The 16,392-nt window shown below is 37.3% G+C and overlaps 2 non-coding genes across 2 annotated transcripts; both read left to right on the top strand.

Moving 5' to 3' along the window:
- Positions 1-5,186: 5,186 nt before the first annotated feature.
- LOC112745279 (small nucleolar RNA R71) lies at positions 5,187-5,294 on the top strand. The gene has a single exon (XR_003173216.1). It is a non-coding gene; the product is annotated as a small nucleolar RNA R71 (small nucleolar RNA).
- A 9,337-nt stretch (positions 5,295-14,631) lies between these two features.
- Positions 14,632-14,739, top strand: LOC112746739 (small nucleolar RNA R71). The gene has a single exon (XR_003174606.1). It is a non-coding gene; the product is annotated as a small nucleolar RNA R71 (small nucleolar RNA).
- Positions 14,740-16,392: the final 1,653 nt, after the last annotated feature.

Genomic DNA, 16,392 nt, shown 5'->3' with positions numbered 1-16,392 from the left:
TTGGGTACTTCAGTGAGAATTCAGATTGCATACCATCCGGTTGGAACAATGATGATCAACAAGAAGACGGGTGCAACAGCAAGGTTTGGGACCCCGGAGTTCATTCTGACAATCAACACTCCTGGAGCTTTGTCACTTGCTTTAACTTGCTCATAGGCCTTATATGCCTAGTTTGGGACCCGGAGGTTATTGGAATCGCAAACATTGGTGGGGATTCCGGGATGAGTTCAAGCATAAGCCACCATGATAGTGAGCTCACCAAATGTCCAACTTAAGGACTTTAACTAAAAGTGCTAGGTGGAAGACAACCCACCATGGTATGATCATTCTTTTTCAGTTTAGTTTTATTTTGTTTTGTTTTATTCTTAGTTTTATTTAATTCTATTTTTCCTAGTGTTCATTTATAATACCTGCATCAGTATTTGCATTCTGCATTCTGCATACTGCATAAAAAAAGGGGGTAAACCACACGTGCGCGCAGGCCACGCGTGGGCGTCGATAGCAATTTCGCTCCCCCATCCAACGAATAGAAAGTTGTGATGGAATCGTGCGGCTGGTGTGCTCTGTGCACAAATCAGGCCACGCGTACCCATCTACAACGCGCGCGTCACCTACAACCTGGGAAATCCACGCGTACGCGTCACCCACGCGCACGCGTGGATAGGACAATCAGCGTCAATTGGTGCTAACTCGAGAGTTATGCTGCCCTCGTGCTGGAATTGTGCTAGTAGCACAAAATCACCCCATGCGCACACGACCCTGACGCGCACGCGTCATTTCGCTTCCAAACCACCCACGTGTACGCGTGGGCGACGCGTACGCGTCGAACGGCCAACTCAGTTTTCACACGTACGCGTGATGCACGCGTATGCATCGCGCCCCGTTTCTAAATTCTTACTCTTTCCTTCTCTCCTTTTTACTTCTTTCTTCCTTCTTTCTTACTTTCTTTTTCTTTATTCCTTTAACCTCTCATCCTTATTCTCTTTCATTCTATTTTACTTAACTTATTTGCATACTTTCATTCATTGTATTTTAATTTTGTGCATATTTTTATTTTCTTTTCTAAATTTATTATTTTTCCATTTGTGTTTAATTTTTTTATTCAACTGTTATATCCTTTCTGTTATTATTTTGGTGGTTAGTGACTTGTTTTATACTGTTGGGTGATATTATTTATCTGTCAATGCCAATCTTTTATGATACCTGTGTTACTTTTGCATTAACATGAATTTATATTGTCTTTCACTACCTACTATCTCTTCCCCATTGTTGAAATTTTCGCACTATTGATATGCCATGTGCTTCTACTGTTTTCTCACTTGCATGTTGTAGCTACCATGTAATTGAGACTCTCATCATTTGGCATTAACCCAACCATATTTTATTTGTTTCCTATCTTTGTTTTTGGGTTACTTTTCTTCTTTTTCCTCTTCTTTCAGGATGGCCACCGAGGAAGGAAAACAGAAAACTTTTACATGGGGCGACAGACAAGTCCATCTGCACAATCTTTAGAGAAAGGCGTCAGTTGTAGCAGCTTGTCCACTTGCACATCTTAGCATGCACCGAGGACGGTGCAATCCTTAAGTGTGGGGAGGTCAATACCGACTTCCGTGGGTTAGTCATTTCCTATTTCAACACCAATGTTTAATTTTCTTTGTTAAATTAGTTGTTGCATTTGCATGTTTGATTGCATGTTTGTTTGATTTTGTGCATTTAGCTACTACTTGGTTGAAGTAATAAATTTCTTTTCAAGACACTTTTTTTTATAATATTTCACTAATTTAAATTGAAAATTTGTGTTAAACTTGTTTGAAGACTGTAAATTGGAACATGAATTACAACTAAGAACACACAACCTGTGAGAATTTGAGCTTAATTACATGGTTACATTATTTAACCATAATATTTTATTCTTGTGTGTTTTCTTCTCTATGATTACAATCTTTGCTTTGTTCCATTTTATATGTCCATTTTTTAGTGTATTTACATGCATGTGTATCATTGAGGCCATCAATTGTTATTAGCTCACTTATGCCAAATAGCCTACCCTTTCAATTACCTTTGTTTGCCACTTTGAGCCTTTTAATCCCCTTTTGTTCTATATTTTACCACATCACTAGCCTTAAGCGAAAAAATAATTAATTACCCTACGTGAATCTTTGATTAGCTTAAGTTAGAGATTGTGTATCAATTAAGTGTGGGGAACTGTGGGAACCTGGGAAGATGAAAGTGTACAGTGTTTCATTGACAAAATATTGGGAATTTGGGTACCTACTCATGTGAAACTAGAAAAATTAAAAATCTATGTGCATTGATATGTTATGTTTACTTTTATATTTAAAAAAAAAGAGAGAGAGAGAAAGAAAAAGAAAAAGAGAATAAATAAATAAATAAATAAATATATATATATATATATATATATATATATATATATAGGAAAAAAATTACCCCCAACGCTAAGTTTAATAAAAGATCAATGCATATGTGATAAAATTAATGAAATAATTGGTACATGAGTATGTGATACAAAAGTGGGAATTATGGGTAGCTAGGCATGATTTTAGAGTTACATAGAATGTGTGTGTGTTAGGTAAGAGCTTAGGTTAGTCAAAGATTCATATTTTAGCTCACTTGGCCATACATATATCCTCACCTTTACCTTAGGCCCATTATAACCCTGAAAAGACCTCATGATGTTTGCATTGGTATACTAAATATTTGTTGATTGGTTAGATGAAGAACAAAAGTTTAGAAAGCATGATTAGAGAAGAGTAGAGTGAATTAACCCTAGACACTTGAGCGATTAGAGTGCATATACACTACCAGTGAGGGTTCAATGTTGATTCTATGTTCCCTGCTTTCATAAGCTATCTTCTTACAAGTTTACTTGTCTCTTATTGTGTGATTTGAATTAGTGGAATCTGGTTTATATTTGTCTTGGAAAATTTGTTTACTTTTAACCAAGTAGGTAGAAGTATTTTTATATTTAGTTGCATTCATATAGATAGGTTGCATTTCATAAGTTTTACCATTCCTCTTCACTCCTTTATAGCTTCTCTTGAGCTTAGCATGAGGACATGCTAATATTTAAGTGTGGGGAGATTGATAAACCACTATTTTATGGTTTATCTTGTGCTAATTTGAGTGGTTTTTATCAACTCTCTGCTCACTTATTCACATGATTTGCATGAGTTTACATTTTCCTTCTTGATTTTGTGCTATGATTGAAAACATGCTTCTTTGGCCTTAATTTTGCTATGTTTAATCCTCTCTTATTACCATTCGATGCCTTGATATATGTGTTAAGTTTTTTCAAGGTTTATAGGGCAGGAATGGCTTAGAGGATGGAAAGGAAGCATGCAAAAGTGGAAGGAATACAAGAAGTTGAAGGAATTACTGAGCTGTCCAGCCTGACCTCTTCGTACTTAACTGACCATAACTTGAGCTACAAAGATCCAAATGAGGCGGTTCCAGTTGTGTTGGAAAGCTAACATCCAGGACTTCGAAATGATATATAATTTGTCATATTTTCCCTGAAGATAGGTGACGCGCACGCGTGCATCACACACACGCGTCGCATCTGCGAAAATCAGCGTATCAGAATTCGCCCCCAGCGATTTCTAGGCTGTTTTTAACCCAGTTCTCGGCCCAGAAAATACAGATTAGAGGCTACAGGGTAGAGGAATGAAGACACACTTCTCATTATTCATAATTTGATTTTTTAGATGTAGTTTTCTAGAGAGAGGGGCTCTCTCCTCTCTCTTAGGTTTTAGGATTTAGGATTTCTCTTAGTTGTAGGATTACTTTTTCTCAATTCCAGGTTCAATGTTCCTTTAATTTAATTTCTCTTCTACTTTTATTTGTTCTAGCTTTCTAGTTTATTTATTCCTTTTATTGATTACTTTATGTTGCTAATTGGTTTATGAACTCCATGATTAGATTTGATTTCTTTATTTAATGCAATTTGAGATATTTTAGATTTATGGTTGCTTTCTTCAATCTATGTGATTGATGCTTTCAATATTTAGATTTCTCTCCTTTTGGCTTTGGTTGAGTAATTGGTGACACTTGAGTTATCAAACTCCTTTGTTGATTGATAATTGGAATTTGCTGGTTGATTTAGATCCCTCTAAAGCTAGTCTTTCCTTAGGAGTTGACTAGGACTTGAGGAATCAAATTGATTAGTCCACTTGACTTTCCTTTATTTAGTAAGGGTTAACTAAGTGGGAGTAGTGAACAATTCTCATCACAATTGATAAGGATAACAAGGATAGAATTTCCAGTTCTCATACCTTGCTAAGAGCTTTATTAGTTATTACTTTAATTCTTGCAATTTACTTTTCTTGTTCCTTATTCAAAAACCCCAAAAAGATAACCTTTCCATAACCAATAATAAATCATACTTCCCTGCAATTCCTTAAGAGATGACCCGAGGTTTAAATACTTTGGTTATCAATTTTATTAGGGGTTTGTTACTTGTGACAACTAAATTTTTGTACGAAAGGATTCTCTATTAGTTTAGAAACTATACTAGCAACGAGAACTTATTTGTGAATTATTTACCTTCAAAAATCAGTTCGTCAAGTTGGAATTGGGTGTTGAGGCTGATTGGCTTGGGCTTGATATGGTGGCTGAGAAGAATTATTGTATGGGTGTTGATATGATCTTGGGTTGGATTGTTGGTAGGGTTATTGGTTGGGATTATGAGGTTTGTGATCTTGGCCTTTGTTCTGTTGGTTTTCCCACCTAAAGTTTGGGTGGTTCTTCCAACCAGGGTTATAGGTTTTAGAATATGGATCATGAGCTTGTGTAGATAAATTTCCAAGGTAATTGGCTTCCTCCTAGTTAACTCCTTCCTCTGTCTCGAACTCTCTTTGAGGTGATGGTTGAGTGTGGATAGCTGCAACCTGATTCTTCTCCATTTTCTTGGTCAAATCAGCCAGTTACTTGGTGATCATCTTATTCTGGGCTAGAATTGCATCCATATGGTTTAATTCCATGACTCCCCTGTTGTTACTTCTTTCTGAGGCATAAAAGTACTCATTGTCAGCCACTGTTTCAATGACATCAATGGCTTCTTCAATGGTCTTCTTCTTGTTCAGGGACCCTCCAGTTGAGTGATCCACAACCTTCTTTGATTCATAGGAAAGTTCTTCATAAAAGATATGCAATTACACCCACTCATTAAACATCTCAGGGGGGCATTTCCTTGTTAGATCTTTGAATCTCTCCCAGGCTTCATACAAAGTTTCACCATCCTATTGTCTGAATGTCTGCACCTGAGTTCTCAGTCTATTCACTCTTTGAGGAGGGTAGAACCGTGCTAAGAATCTATTCACCACATCCTCCCAGGTTGTCAAGCTTTCTTTGGGAAATGATTCTAGCCATTTGGATGCTTTGTCCCTCAAAGAAAATGGAAACAGGAGCAATCTATATGTGTCAGGATGAACACCATTAGATTTAACTATGTCACAGATCCTTAGGAATGTAGTGAGATGTTAATTAGGGTCCTCTTGGGCACTTCCTCCGAAAGAACAGTTGTTTTGCACGAGAGTGATGACCTGAGGCTTTAATTCAAAGTTATTAGCATGGATAGTTGGCTTTCGAATGCTGCTACCACAGTTTCCTGGGTTTGGATTGATATAGGAGCCTAAAACTCTCCTCTCTTGTCCAACAGTATTGGCTGCACCTCTTTTGGCATGATTGTTTACCTCTCCTTCATGATGGTTTTCCATATCATTCTCCATATTTATATCCAAGTCTTCCTCCTCTTCCTCTGCACCAATGGCCTTCTTTTCTCTTGCTTCCCTCCTTAATCTCAAGAAGGTTCTCTCGGGTTCACTGTCAAAAGAGGTTGAAACCTCTCTTCTACCTGTCATACAAGTACCAAAACAAGCAGCACCCAGCAAGTGAAGATTTCACAGTTAATGAAAAAATGTGGTTAGACCAATTGAAGCAATTAATCAAACAGTTAATGAGTCAGTGGATTAGTTTTGATGGAAAGTAAAGAAATAAAGAAAAAAAAAAAAGAGAAACAACTAAAATTACAGAAAGTAAATGTAACAGCAGAAATTGAAATTGAATTGATCAAAAGAAAAGAAAAATGTCAATCTAGTCATCCTCCAATTTAATAATTGTCAATACAAAACCAATCTCCGGCAACGGCGCCATAAACTTGATGTCCTGAAAACTGTCTCTCAACAATTTTTTACTGGCAAGTGCACCGGTTTGTCGTCAAGTAAAAACTCACGGTAGAGTGAGGTCGAATCCCACAAGGATTGGTCGGCTGATCAATGTTAATTGGAGAATTGTTCTGGTTGAGCTAAATTAGATTGAAATTGGTGTTGCAGAATGTAAATTGGCGGGAAACTTAAATTGCAAGAAATTAGAGGAACAGAAATTAAATTGCAGGAAATTAAGAGCAGAAACTTAAATTGAAAGAAAGTAAATAACAGAAACTTAAATTGTAAGAAATTAAATGGGACTGGGGTTAAGCATGAAATTAAAGAGCAGAATGTAAATAGAATGGGTAAGATCAGAATTGAGGATTCATTGGGTTTCAGGAGATATTGAACTCTCCGAATCAAATCATTTTTATCTCTTCCTCAATCAATGCATTGATTGACTTTGCTTGGCAATCTTAGATGATTAGATCCCAATGTCTTGGCTCACCAATCTCTCTAAGCATGAACAATTGCCCAATGTCTTGATTTAATTGCTCATAGGAAGAATTAAAGTTCGGTCACTGATTAGACCACACAAATTCATAGATCAAAGTATTGGTAGGATTAAATGTCACAATATCCATCCAACCCCCAATCTAATCCAATGTGAGAAAGCGTTTCTAGCATGAATTCCTCCTCCCTCTCTCAAGGATCAGAGGAATTCCAATTGTGGATAGCTTCTCTATCAAGACAACTATCCACTGGAATTTAGATCGAAAGCTTTCTAACAAAAATCAAGAGAAAAGATAGAAGAAGAAGATGAAAACTATTATTGGTCCATTGAATTACAATAGAGCTCCCTAACCCAATGAAAGGGGTTTAGTTGTTCATAGCTCTCAAAATGGAAAATAGAATTAGAAGATACATTACAGAAAATAGAATGCAGAATTGAAATTGGCAGAGTTTTAGTACAGTCTCCCGAAAACTCCCCTAACTAACTTGAATCCTAATCTATTTATACACTTTCTTCCATTGATCTTCAGTCTCTGAATTGGGCTTTTGGCCTTAATTAAAATGGGTTGAAGTTGCCCCAAATGGCTTCCCTTAATGTTGAGAAGAGATCTGCTTCAATTTGCAAAGTTCTGATGCTCACGTTGGAGTCCACATTTGAGGGCCAACGTTGAGTTAAACGTCCTTCAGAGAAATTGGATTTTGGACGTTTTGAGCAACATTTGACTCAACGTTAGAGTGCCAACATTTTCTTATCCACGTGTACACGTGACCTATGCATGTGCGTGGATGGTACAATTTACCTTTCTTCCTCTCTTCCATATTCTTCATCATACACTTCCCCTTCTTCACTTTTCTCTTCCTTCCCTCCCCAAAGGCCAAAGCCTCCACTCTACCCCCTCTTTCTCTTTCTTTTGTGTTCCTTTCTTTTTCTTTTCCTTTTATAAAATCTAGAACATTTCAAGAAGGCAGTCAGGAAGTTCAATATCAACATAGGCCGAAACATATTCTTTCCAAGAGTGGACTCAACCAGATGTAAGGCCATATGTTATGATGAGGACTGTCCATGGCATATATACTATGTGAAAAGGTCATACCCATTAAGCTTCCAAGTGAAAACGTTTGTAAATGAACATACATGTAGCATAGTTAATAAGAATAAATCTGCAGATGCAAAGTGGGTTGTTGAAGAGCTTGAGAACAAGATCTGTGATCATCCAAACATAAGTCAAAGGTAGGCACAAGACATTTTCAAGAAGAAGTAAGATGTAATAGTTAATGAGAGGAAGATATACAGGGCAATGGTGAAGGCAAAAGAAAGAATTGAAGGGTTAGAAATAGCTCAGTATGCACTTCTTAGGGACTATGCCAATGAAGTTATGAGGACCAACCGTGGCTCCACTGTCAGAGTCAAAACCGATTATGTTGAAGGGACTGGACATAAATTCAAAAGGATATACATATGTTTGGAAGGTTGTAAAAAGAGGTTTTCGATTGCCTACCGGCCTTTCATAGGGTTGGATGGCACTTTTCTAAAGGGGTACTATCCTGGACAGTTATTGACTGCTATTGGGCACGATGCCAATATTGCCCCCAATATACAAGAAGCAGATTGGAAGACCAAATTTGAAAAGAGACAAAAAGAATGACGCCCCAAAAGAACCCACCCCAGATCCTCATAGGGCTCACAGAAAATATGGCCCTATCACCTGCAAGTATTGCCTAAAGGTAAACCATACTTCATACGCTTACATTTCTTGTGATTTGAATGTCCAGGTTTATTTTCATGACATATGTATTGCAGACTGGACACAATAGTCGTAGCTGTTCCAAGAAGAAGGAGGCAATGGCTGGGAGTGCTGGAGGATGATGGCACGGATACCGTCGACAAGGAATTTCACAAGATTTTTCGCGTTGCAAGTATAGTCCTCAACCGACAAATAATCCGCAAATCAAATTTAGAAGGAATTGGTTGTCACAAGTTCAACCCCAATAAAGTAACCAAAGTATTCAAACCTCAGGTCATCTCACAAGGAATGGGCAAACATGTGCATCAACATTGGTTAGAATTCCGGGGTTGCGAGTCATGAGCAAGAAATTAAACTAGGAATCTGATGAGCGGATAATTTATATGCATTTTGGCAATGTTTTTACATAGTTTATAGTATGATTTAGTTAGTTTTTAGTATATTTTTATTAGTTTATAAATAAAAATCACATTTCTGGATTTTACTACGAGTTTGTGTATTTTTCTGTGATTTTAGGTATTTTCTGGCTGAAATTGAGGGACTTGAGCAAAAATCTTATTCAGAGGCTGAAGAAGGACTGCAGATGCTGTTGGATTCTGACCTCCCTACACTCGAAGTGGATTTTCTGGAGCTACAGAAACCCAATTGGCGCACTCTTAATTGCGTTGGAAAGTAGACATCCAGGGCTTTCCAGCAATATATAATCGTCCATACTTTGCACGAGTTTTGATGACGCAAACTGGCGTTCAAACGCCAACTTGGTGCACAAAATTGTGATCGTTCATTCCTTGGTAACGGTGTTAAAAACTTAATATGCACGTTCATAATCTTAGTTCTTTATCACAACTTTACACAACTAACCAGCAAGTACACTGGGTCGTCCAAGTAATAAACCTTACGTGAGTAACGGTCGATCCCACGGAGATTGTCGGCTTGAAGCAAGCTATGACCACCTTGTAGATCTTAGTCAGGCGGATTCAATTGGTTATGGAGATTTAATAATTAAAATATAATTAAAACATAAAATAGGATAGAAATACTTATGTAATTCATTGGTGAGAATTTCAGATAAGCGTATGGAGTTGCTTTTGTTCCTTCTGAACCTCTGCTTTCCTACTGCTTTCATCCAATCATTCATACTCCTTTCCATGGCAAGCTGTATGTAGGGCATCACCGTTGTCAATGGCTACATCCCGTCCTCTTAGTGAAAATGGTCCAAAATGCGCTGTCACCGCACGGCTAATCATCTATCGATTCTCGATCCTACTGGAATAGGATTCAGTAATCCTTTTGCGTATGTCACTACGCCCAGCACTCGCGAGTTTGAAGTTCGTCACTGCCATCCCTTCCCGGATCCTACTCAGAATACCATAGACAAGGTTTAGACTTTCTGGATCTCAAGAATGGCTGCCAATAATTCTAGCCTATACCACGAAGACTCTGATCTCACGATCAGGAGGCTAAGAGATACACATTCAAGCTTGTTTGCATGTAGAACGGAAGTGTTTGTCAGGCACGCGTTCATAAGTGAGAATGATGATGAGCGTCACATAATCATCACATTCATCATGTTCTTGTGTGTGAATGAATATCTTAGAGAAGAAATAGGCTCGAATTGAATAAAAAAATAATAGTACTTTGCATTAATTCATGAGGAACAGCAGAGCTCCACACCTTAATCTATGGTGTGTAGAAACTCTACCGTTGAAAATACATAAGTGATAATGGTCCAGGCATGGCCGAATGGCCATCCTCCCAAAGAGGGTTCAATCATCAAAACATGATTAAAATATGTCTAACACAATAGTAAAAAGTTCTATGTATACTAAACTAGTTACTAGGGTTGCAGAAATAAGTAAATGATGCAGAAATCCACTTCTGGGCCCACTTGGTGTGTGCTTGAGCTGAGCATTGAAGCTTTCACATGTAGAGGTCTTCCTTGGAGTTAAACGCCAGTTTGTAACCTGTTTTTGGCATTTAACTCTGCTTTGCAACCTGTTTCTGGCGTTTAACTCCAGAATATGGCAGAGAGCTGGCGTTGAACGCCAGTTTGGGTCGTCTAAACTCGGGCAAAGTATGGACTATTATATATTTCTGGAAAGCCCTGGATGTCTACTTTCCAACGCAATTGAGAGAGCGCTATTTGGACTCCTGTAGCTCCATAAAATCCACTTTGAGTGTAGGGAGGTCAGAATCCAACAGCATCTGTAGTCCTTCTTCAACCTCTGAATCAGATTTTTGCTCAAGTCCCTCAATTTCAGCCAGAAATTACCTGAAATCACAAAAAAATACACAAACTCATAGTAAAGTCCAGAAATGTGATTTTTATTTAAAAACTAATAAAAATATACTAAAAACTAACTAAATCATACTAAAAATTATGTAAAAACAATGCCAAAAAGCGTATAAATTATCTGCTCATCACAACACCAAACTTAAATTGTTGCTTGTCCCCAAGAAACTGAAAATTAAATAGGATAAAAAGAAGAGAATATACTATAAATTCCAAAATATCAATAAAACTTAGCTCCAATCAAATGAGCAGGACTAGTAGCTTTTTGCCTCTTGAATAGTTTTAGCATCTCACTTTATCCATTGAAGTTCAGAATGATTGGCATCTATAGGAACTTGGAAATTAGATAGTGTTATTGATTCTCCTAGTTCAGTATGTTGATTCTTGAACATAGCTACTTTATGAGTCTTGGCCGTGGCCCTAAGCACTCTGTTTTCCAGTATTACCATCGGATACATACTTGCCACAGACACATAACTGAGTGAACCTTTTCAGATTGTGACTTAGCTTTGCTAAAGTCCCCAATTAGAGGTGTCCAGGGTTCTTAAGCACACTCTTTTTTTTGCTTTGGACCTTGATTTTAACCGCTCAGTCTCAAGTTTTCACTTGACACCTTCACGCCACAAGCACATGGTTAGGGACAGCTTGGTCTAGCCGTTTAGGCCAGGATTTTATTCCTTTAGGCCCTCCTATCCACTGATGCTCAAAGCCTTGGATCCTTTTTATTACCCTTGCCTTTTGGTTTTAAAGGCTATTGGCTTTTTGCTCTTGCCTTTTGGTTTAAAGAGCTTTGGCTTTTTCTGCTTGCTTTTTCTTTTTCTTTCTCTCTTTTTTTTTCACCTTTTTTTCTTTTCTCTCTTTTTTTTTGCAAGCTTTTGTATTCACTACTTTTTGTTGCTTTAAGAATCAATTTTATGATTTTTCAGATTATCAATAACATTTCTCCTTTTTCATCATTCTTTCAAGAGCCAACATATTTAACATTCATAAACCACAATATCAAAAGACATATACACTGTTCAAGCATTCATTCAGAAAACAACAAGTATTGTCACCACATTAAAATAATTAAACTAGTTTCAAGGATGAATTCGAAACCATGTACTTCTTGTTCTTTTGTAATTAAAGCATTTTTCATTTAAGAGAGGTGATGGATTCATAGGACATTCATAGCTTTAAGACATAGACACTTAGACACTTAGACACTAATGATCATATAGTAAAGACACAAACATAAATAAAACATAAAGCATAGTAAACGAAAAACAGGAAAATAAGAACAAGGAGCTTAAGGAACGGGTCTACCTTAGTGAGCGTAGCGTCTTCCTCTTCTTGAAGAACCAATGGTGCTCTTGAGCTCCTCTATGTCTCTTCCTTGCCTTTGTTGCTTCATCCCTATAGTTGTGTGGAGGAAAATGTATCCCCTGAGGCATCTCAGGGACTTCTTGGTGAGGGAATTCCTCATGCTCTTGTTGAGGTCCATGAGTGGGCTCTCTTGTTGTGTAGTCAAATACTCTACTACTGAACTATGGACCCTTGAGATGAATCCCTCCATCTCCCATGACTCGGAGGTGGAAGCTTTTGTCTTCCCTTTCCTCTTTCTAGAGGTTTCTCCGACCTTAGGTGCCATAAATGGTTATGGAAAAATAAAAAGCAATGCTTTTACCATACCAAACTTAAAATGTTTGCTCGTCCCCGAGCAAAAGGAGAAGGAAAGAAGGAGAAGAAGAAGAAAAATGGGGGAGAGGGAGAGAGGTGTATAGAGGAGAGAAGAAAAGGGTGGGGATCCTGTGGGGTCCACAGATCCAGTAGGGTCAAGGACTTAACATCCCTGCTCCAATTAGGCGTGCAAAATGCCCTTATAGTGCATGTCTGGCGTTAAACGCCACCTTGCTGCTTGTTTCTGGCATTTAACGCCACTTCCATGCTCTGTTCTGGCGTTAAACGCCAGTCTGATGCTTGTTTCTGGCGTTTAACGCCAGCTTGATGCTTCTTTCTGGCGTTAAACGCCAGTTTGATGCTTCTTACTAGCGTTTAAATGCTAGTAAGTTCTTCCTCCAGGGTGAGCTATTTTTAATGTTATTTTTCATTCTATTTTTGATTTTTCGGTAGTTTTTGTGACTCCACATGATCATCAACCTAAAAAAAACATAAAATAACAATAGAAAATAAATAGATATAATTAAATAACATCGGGTTGCCTCCCAACAAGTACTTCTTTATTGTCAATAGGTTGACAGTGAGCTCTCATGGAGCCTCACAGATGTTCAGAGCATTGTTGGGACCTTCCAACACCAAACTTAGAGTTTGGTTGTGGCCTTCCAACACCAAACTTAAAGTTTAGTTGTGGGGGCTTTGGTTGACTCTGCAGTGAGAGAAGCTTTTCATGCTTACTCTCCATGGTTACAGAAGGAGATCCTTGAGTTTTAAACACAAGGTTGTCCTCATTCAATTGAAGGACCAACTCTCCTCTGTCCACATCAATCACAGCTTTTGCTGTGGCTAGGAAGGGTCTTCCAAGGATGATGGATTCATCCTCATCCTTCCCAGTGTCTAGGATTATGAAATCAGCAGGGATGTAAAGGCCTTCAACCTTTACTAACACGTCCTCTACTTGTCCATAAGCCTATTTTCTTGAGTTGTCTGCCATCTCTAATGAGATTCTGGCAGCTTGCACCTTAAAGATCCCAAGTTTTTCCATTACAGAGAGTGGCATTAAGTTTATTCCTGACCCCAGGTCACACAGAGCCTTCTCAAAGGTCATGGTGCCTATGTTATAGGGAATTAGGAATTTACCAGGATCCTATTTCTTTTGAGGTAAAGTGTGCTGAACCAAGGCATTTAGTTCCTTGATGAGCAATGGAGGTTCATCCTCCCAAGTCTCATTACCAAATAATTTGGCATTCAGCCTCATGATTGCTCCTAAATATTGAGCAACTTGCTCTTCAGCAATGTCTTCATCTTCTTCAGAAGATGAATAGTCATTAGAGCTCATGAATGGTATAAGGAGGTTCAATGGAATCTCTATGGTCTCTAGATGAGCCTCAGATTCTTTTAGTTCCTCAAAGGGAAACTCCTTATTGGTCAGTGAACGTCCCAGGAGGTCTTCCTTATTGGGATTCACGTCCCCCTCCTCCCTTGTAGGTTCGGCCATGATGGTCAAATCAATGGCCTTGCACTCTCTCTTTGGATTTTCTTCTGTATTGCTTGGGAGAGTACTAGGAGGAGTTTCAGTGACTCTTTTACTCAGCTGGCCCACTTGTGCCTCCAAATTTCTGATGGAGAACCTTGTTTCATTCCTGAAACTTAGAGTGGCCTTAGATAGATCAGAGACTATATTTGCTAAGCTAGATGGATTCTGCTCAGAATTCTCTGTCTGTTGCTGAGTGGATGATGGAAAAGGCTTGCTATTGCTAAACCTGTTTCTTCCACCATTATTAAAGCCTTGTTGAGGCTCTTGTTGATCCTTCCATGAGAAATTTGGATGATTTCTCCATGAGAGATTTTAGGTGTTTCCATAGGGTTCACCCATGTAATTCACCTCTGCTATTGCAGGGTTCTCAGGATCATAAGCTTCTTCTTCAGAAGATGCCTCTTTAGTACTGTTGGATGCAGCTTGCAATCCATTCAGACTCTGAGAAATCATATTGACTTGCTGAGTTAATATTTTATTCTGAGCCAATATGGCATTCAGAGTATCAATTTCAAGAACTCCCTTCCTCTAAGGCGTCCCATTACTCACAGGATTCCTTTCAGAAGTGTACATGAACTTGTTATTTGCAACCATGTCAATGAGTTCCTGAGCTTCTGCAGGTATTTTCTTTAGGTGAATGGATCCACCTGCAGAATGGTCCAATGACATCTTTGATAGTTCAGACAGACCATCATAGAATATATCCAGGATGGTCCATTCTGAAAGCATGTCAGAAGGACACTTTTTGGTCAGTTACTTGTATCTCTCCCAAGCTTCATAGAGGGATTCACCTTCTTTCTGTTTGAAGGTTTGAACATCCACTCTAAGCTTGCTAAGCTTTTGAGGAGGAAAGAACTTGGCTAAAAAAGCCCTGACCAGCTTATCCCAAGAGTTCAAGCTGTCTTTAGGTTGAGAGTCCAACCATATTCTAGCTCTGTCTCTTACAGCAAATGGGAAAAGCATAAGCCTATAGACCTCGGAGTCAACCCCATTGGTCTTAACAGTATCACAGATCTGCAAGAATTCAGTTAAGAACTAAAAAGGATCTTCTGTTGAAAGTCCATGAAACTTGCAGTTCTGTTGCATCAGAGAAACTAATTGAGACTTTAGCTCAAAATTGTTTGCTCCAATGGCAAGAATTGAGATGCTTCTTCCATGCAAGTTGAAATTTGGTGCAGTAAAGTCACCAAGCATCTTCCTTGTATTGTTATTATTTTCGGCCATGTCTCCTTCTTTTTCGAAAATTTCTGTCAGATTTTCTCTAGAGAGTTGTGCTTTAGCTTCCCTTAGCTTCCTCTTCAGAGTTCTTTCAGGTTCAGGATCAGCTTCAACAAGAGTGTTCTTATCCTTGTTCCTGCTCATATGAAAAAGAAGAGAACACAAAAGAAAATATGGAATCCTCTATGTCACAGTATAGAGATTCCTTATATGAGTATAAGAATAGAAGAATGGGAGAAGGAAAAGATAAGAATTCGAACACAGAGGATAAGAGTGGGTTCGAATTTTTGAGTGAAAGAGAAGTGTTAGTGGATAAATAAATAATTAGAAGGAGATGAGAGGGGAAAGAATTCAAAAATTAAACAAAATAAAATAAAAATATTTTTGTTTTTAATTTAAAATTAAAGTTAAAATTCAAAAATTAAGAAAAGAAAATAAAATTAAATCAAATTAAAATTTAAAACAATTAGTTAATTAAAAAGGAATTTTGAAAAAGAGGGGAGGAGTTTTCGAAAATTAGAGAGAGAATTAGTTAGGTGGTTTTGAAAAAGATATGATTGAAATAGTAAACTTTTTAAAATCAAACAAAAAGTCAAGTAGTTACTTGAAAAAGATTTGAAAATCAATTTTTGAAAAGATAAGAAGTTAGAAAAGAAGTTAGAAAAGATTTTGAAATTGATTTTGAAAAAGATTTGAAAAAGAAATTTAAAAATATTTGATTTTGAAAATTAAAGTTGATTACTTGACTAACAAGAAACAAAAAGATATGATTTTAAAATTTAAAGATTGAACCTTTCTTAATAGGCAAGTAACAACTTGAAAAATTTTTTTGAATCAAAACATTAAATGTTAGTGAGATTTTCGAAAATATGAAGTAAGAATAAGAAAAAGATTTTGAAATTCAATAAAAATAAAAAAAAATTCGAAAAATATGTAAAAACAAATGAAAAAGAATTGATTTTTGAAAAAGATTTGAAAAAGATAGAAATTTTAAATTGAAAATTGACTTGACTAATAAGAAACAATTGAATTTTAAAACTTTATGACTAAATCAATTCAAATTTTCGAAAATTATGAGCAAAATAAGGGAAAGATATTTTTTTATTTTTGAATTTTAATGATGAGAGAGAAAAACATGAAAAAGACTCCAAACATGAAAATTATGAATCAAAACACACAATGCATGCAAGAACACTTTGAATGTCAAGATGAACACCAAGAACACTTTGAATGTCAAGATGAACACCAAGAACTTATTTTTGAAAA

This window comes from Arachis hypogaea, chromosome 14 (genome assembly GCF_003086295.3).
Source record: "Arachis hypogaea cultivar Tifrunner chromosome 14, arahy.Tifrunner.gnm2.J5K5, whole genome shotgun sequence".
NCBI lineage: Eukaryota > Viridiplantae > Streptophyta > Magnoliopsida > Fabales > Fabaceae > Arachis > Arachis hypogaea.
This window is presented reverse-complemented; position numbering and strand designations above follow the sequence as displayed.